The sequence below is a fragment of the Ruditapes philippinarum genome, unplaced genomic scaffold, assembly GCF_026571515.1.
Source record: "Ruditapes philippinarum isolate M1 unplaced genomic scaffold, ASM2657151v2 ctg738_1_1_1_1, whole genome shotgun sequence".
Taxonomy (NCBI): Eukaryota; Metazoa; Mollusca; class Bivalvia; order Venerida; family Veneridae; genus Ruditapes; species Ruditapes philippinarum.
Window position 1 is genome coordinate 292600 of NW_026863645.1, and position 5811 is coordinate 298410.

Here is a 5811-nt window from a genome sequence, read left to right on the forward strand (position 1 = left end):
AGATTCTCCCTAGACCCTGTCCACAATGTAGATTCTCCAAAGAACCTGTTCACTATGTAGATTCTCCCTAGACCCTGTCCATTATGTAGATTCTCCCTAGACCCTGTCCATTATGTAGATTCTCCCTAGCCCCTGTCCACTATGTAGATTCTCCCTAGCCCCTATCCACTATGTAGATTCTCCCTAGCCCCTGTCCACTATGTATATTCTCCTTAATACCTGTCCACTATGTAGATATCACTTGACCCTGTCCACTATTTAGGTTCTCCCTAGACCCTGTCCACTATGTATATTCTCCCTAGCCCCTGTCAACTATGTAGATTCTTCCTAGACCCTGTCCACTATGAACATTATCCCTAGCCCCTGTCCACTATGTAGATTCTCCCTAGAACCTGTCCACTATATAGATTCTCCCTAGCCATTGTCCACTATGTAGATTCTCCCTAGCCCCTTGTCCACTATGTAGATTCTCCCTAGCCCCTGTCCACTATGTAGATTCTCCTTAGCCCCTGTCCACTATGTATATTCTCTGTCAATACCTGTCCACTATGTAGATTCTCGGTTGACCCTGTCCACTATTTAGGCTCTCCCTAAACCCTGTCCACTATGTATATTCTCCCTAGCCCCTGTCCACTATGTAGATTCTCCCTAGAACCTGTCCACTATATAGATTCAGCCTAGCCCATTGTCCACTATGTAGATTCTCCCTAGACCCTGTCCACAATGTAGATTCTCCAAAGAACCTGTTCACTATGTAGATTCTCCCTAGAACCCTGTCCATTATGTAGATTCTCCCCAGACCCTGTCCATTATGTAGATTCTCCCTAGCCCCTGTCCATTATGTAGATTCTCCCCAGCCCCTGTCCACTATGTAGATTCTCCCTAGCCCCTGTCCACTATGTATATTCTCCTTAATACCTGTCCACTATGTAGATTCTCGCTTGACCCTGTCCACTATTTAGGTTCTCCCTAGACCCTGTCCACTATGTAGATTCTCCCTAGCCCCTGTCCATTATGTAGATTCTTCCTAGACCCTGTCCACTATGTACATTATCCCTAGCCCCTGTCCACTATGTAGATTCTCCCTAGAACCTGTCCACTATATAGATTCTGCCTAGCCCATTGTCCACTATGTAGATTCTCCCTAGAACCTGTCCACAATGTAGATTCTCCAAAGAACCTGTTCACTATGTATATTCTCCCTAGCCCTTGTCCACTATGTAGATTCTCCCTAGCCCCTGTCCACTATGTAGATTCTCCCTAGCCCCTGTCCACTATGTAGATTCTCCTTAGCCCCTGTCCACTATGTATATTCTCCGTCAATACCTGTCCACTATGTAGATTCTCGGTTGACCCTGTCCACTATTTAGGCTCTCCCTAGACCCTGTCCACTATGTATATTCTCCCTAGCCCCTGTCAACTATGTAGATTTTTCCTAGACCCTGTCCACTATGTACATTATCCCTAGCCCCTGTCCACTATGTAGATTCTCCCTAGAACCTGTCCACTATGTAGATTCTCCCTAGACCCTATCCACAATGTAGATTCTCCAAAGAACCTGTTCACTATGTAGATTCTCCCTAGACCCTGTCCATTATGTAGATTCTCCCCAGACCCTGTCCATTATGTAGATTCTCCCTAGCCCCTGTCCACTATGTATATTCTCCCTAGCCCTGTCCACTATGTAGATTCTCCCTAGCCCCTGTCCACTATGTATATTCTCCTTAATACCTGTCCATTATGTAGATTCTCGCTTGACCCTGTCCACTATTTAGGTTCTCCCTAGACCCTGTCCACTATGTATATTCTCCTTAATACCTGTCCATTATGTAGATTCTCGCTTGACCCTGTCCACTATTTAGGTTCTCCCTAGACCCTGTCCACTATGTATATTCTCCCTAGCCCTTGTCAACTATGTAGATTCTTCCTAGACCCTGTCAACTATGAACATTATCCCTAGCCCCTGTCCACTATATAGATTCTCCCTAGACCCTGTCCACTATGTAGATTCTCCCTAGACCCCATCCACTATGTAGATTCTCCCAAGCCGATTGTCGACTATGTATACTCTCCTTAGAACTGGTCCATTATGTAAATCTCCCTAGCCCCTGTCCACTATTGATTCTTCCTAGACCCTGTCCACTATGTAGATTCTCCCTAGACCCTGTCCACTATGTAGATTCTCCCTAGACCCTGTCCACTATGTAGATTCTCCCTAGAACCTGTCCACTATGTAGATTCTCCCTAGACACTGCATACTATGAATTTTCTCCCTAAACCCTGTCCACTATGTAGATTCTCCATATAACCTGTCCACTAAGTAGATTCTCCCTAGACCCTGTCCACTATGTAATCTCCCTAGCCCATTGTCCACTATGTAGATTCCCCCTAGCCCCTGTCCACTATGTATACTCATCTTAGAACCTGTCCACTATGTAGATTCTCCCTAGAACCTGTCCACTATGTAGATTCTCCCAAGCCCCTGTCCACTATGTAGATTCTCCATAGCCCATGTCCACTATGTAGATTCTCCCTAGAACCTGTCCATTATGTAGATTCTCCCTAGAACCTGTCCACTATGTAGATTCTCCTAGACCCAGCATACTATGAAGGTTTCTCCCTAGACCCTGTCCATTATGTAGATTCTCCCTAGACACTGTCTACTATGTAGATTCTCCCTAGACCATGTCCACTATGTAGATTCTCCCTAGACCATGTCCACTATGTAGATTCTCCCTAGAGCCTGTCCACTATGTAGATTCTCCCTAGACCATGTCCACTATGTAGATTCTCCCTAGACCATGTCCACTATGTAGATTCTCCCTAGACCCTGTCAAATATGTAGATTCTCTCTAGAGCCTGTCCACTTTGAAGATTCTCCCTAGACCCTGTCCACTATGTAGATTCTCCCTAGACCATGTCCACTATGTAGATTCTCCCTAGACCCTGTCAAATATGTAGATTCTCCCTAGAGCCTGTCCACTTTGAAGATTCTCCCTAGACCCTGTCCACTATGTAGATTCTCCCTAGACCCTGTCCACTATGTAGATTCTCCCTAGACCCTGTCCACTATGTAGATTCTCCCTAGACCCTGTCCACTATGTAGATTCTCCCTAGACCCTGTCCACTATGTAGATTCTCCCTAGACCATGTCCACTATGTAGATTCTCCCTAGACCCTGCCCACTATGCAGATTCTCCCTAGCCCCTGTCCACTATGTAGATTCTCCCAAGACCGTGTCCACTATGTAGATTCTCCCTAGACTCAGTCCATTATGTAGATTCTTCCTAGACCCTGTCCATTATGTAGATTCTCCTTAGACCCTGTCCACTATGTAGATTCTCCTTAGACCCTGTCCACTTTGTAGATTCTCCTTAGCCCCTTATCCACTATGTAGATTCTCCATTATGTGGATCTTTTTCATTTGAACAAACTTGGTAGACACTCACTAGAAGATGTTTACTAAAAATCTAAGCTCTAGGCATTTGGGTTTTTTAAAAAATGATTTTTTAAGATATTTCTTTTGGTTGCCATAGCCACCAGAGTTGTGCATGGAATTAAATTCTTTGAACAACAAGCTGACCACCAAAGGAACATTCCTGTGAAGTCTGGATGAAATTTGCTTAGCGGTTTATGAGGAGATGTAGTTTAAAGTAAAAGTTTACCAAATATAAACACAATCATTGAAAGCCTTCGAAAGTTAACCCATAGAAACCAGTAACTTCACAGCAAATTTGGTTCATAAGTGGTATAACTCTTATCAATAAGAAGTTGATTGCAGCAAATATCAAATATCGACTTGTGTTTTGATATACATATATAATGCTTACAAGCAAAATATAAACACAATCAACAAAATCCTTGAAAAGTTAAACTGCAGAAACCAAATTTTCTTGTATTGACAGACAGACAAATGGTCAACACCATACCATAATATCTCCTGAACAATATAAATCAGGAAAATGCAATAAAATAAAAACAAAACGCTATTTTTCATTTTTTTTATTTTTTTTTTTTATTTTGTATTTACATTAATGACCTTATAGGGGTCGCATTTTGTGAAAACATCTTTTTTCATGAGATCTAGAAGACACAGTTGTCTCTTATCCTCAAAATTGCATAAAATTAGTGAAATGATTTATCTCATTTTCAGAATAGTCTTTGATTTTTTTTCTTCAAACAATATAATAACTGAATAAAAATATGACAAAACTGACGACTCAGCAGAAAATAAAAATGAGCCGCGTCACGACAAAACCAACATAATGCATTTGCGACCAGCATGGATCCAGACCAGACTGTGCGGATGCGCAGGCTGGTCTGGATCCATGCTGGTCGCAAACGCATTATGTTGGTTTTGTCGTGACGCGGCTCAAATGATAACATAGTGTAGGAAGATGGCAGTTTATGAGTTATAACATATATTACTAAATGGTTGGAAGCAACTTATGATACACACTTAGTATAAAAACAAAGGTTTTTTTTTATATATGTATATGTATATATAGGACTTTTTTATGGTTAGTAAAATATCACAAAATAACTGCATAAACATCACATTTGATAGCACTTTCCTTTGAAATGTTATAAAAAAAGGTCATATTGGGAAATTTTGGACACCTATACGAAAAAGTATTTTTCCACTTTTCTTCATAAAGAATTGTAATATTAGTGGATTCAGTCCTTCATTTTTACTGCCTGACTTTTTATAAGGACTTTGCAAATATCAATAATTATCTATATTTAACTTCAAGTTCTAGTGTTCAAACATGAAAGAGACTTAAAAATCTCAAAAATTATATATCTAATATGAAATTTATAATATTTTTTCCCCTATTATATTAGCTTTCTTCTACCATACAATTCTTTTCTTCAATATAAAGTCTTATTAGTGATTGAAATTAAGACGACTAATGTTAAATAAAATAAAATTGAAAAGAAGTACTTTTAACTAAGAGTTTTTGGAGAATAATTTAATTTATAACTAGCCTTCCCATAATACAAACTGATGTCAGATAAAAATGGATCTATGTTCAGTACTGAAAAGATTGAAACGTTTTTTTTAACTAGTCCTACATCAATCTAATTATCATTTTGTACAAATAAAGAAAACAAAAAAAGAAACAATCATTATATAATATCATGAATACTTTGGTTGCAATCCAATCTGCTCACATCATTTAACATATTTACACAGATATGTATCTAATTATAATATTAAAATTTAAATAGCTAACAGATGATAATATAATATATTTATATAATATTTATATATGTTTTAATTGGAATCCTACAGAATTATTTCATCAGGTCTAAAAATAGAAATGCAACAGACGTTTTTTGCTGACTAAGCACATACAATGCGTAACTCAAAACTAAGTAAATCGTCTGAAATAAAAAAAGTTCTTGATCTTTACTGAAAAATAGGTTTTGGTTCTTCAAACAAATTTAAATTTTAATTTCTTTTCCATATAAATGTGTCTCTTTCCAGCAGAACAGTATCTTCAAGAACTGTCATGAATATTGTTACAGAATTAGAATGCTATCTCCTTAAATTATATCTTTTTAAATGATAAAATCTCATAGGTTCAACGTAAATTTTCTTTCAAAATATAATATTATAGTACTGTAGGATTCAATTGTATGTTGGTACAAAATAGAATTATATCAACAAAAAAATCACCCCCAGAGGAAACTTCAATATCTTTGACACATCTTTCAAGATTTAATACAATTCAAAATCCTTAATATGGAAGAAAAAGATAAATTTAATAGCTCTTCTGAAATATCGCATTTTTTTGCCTTTTTGCC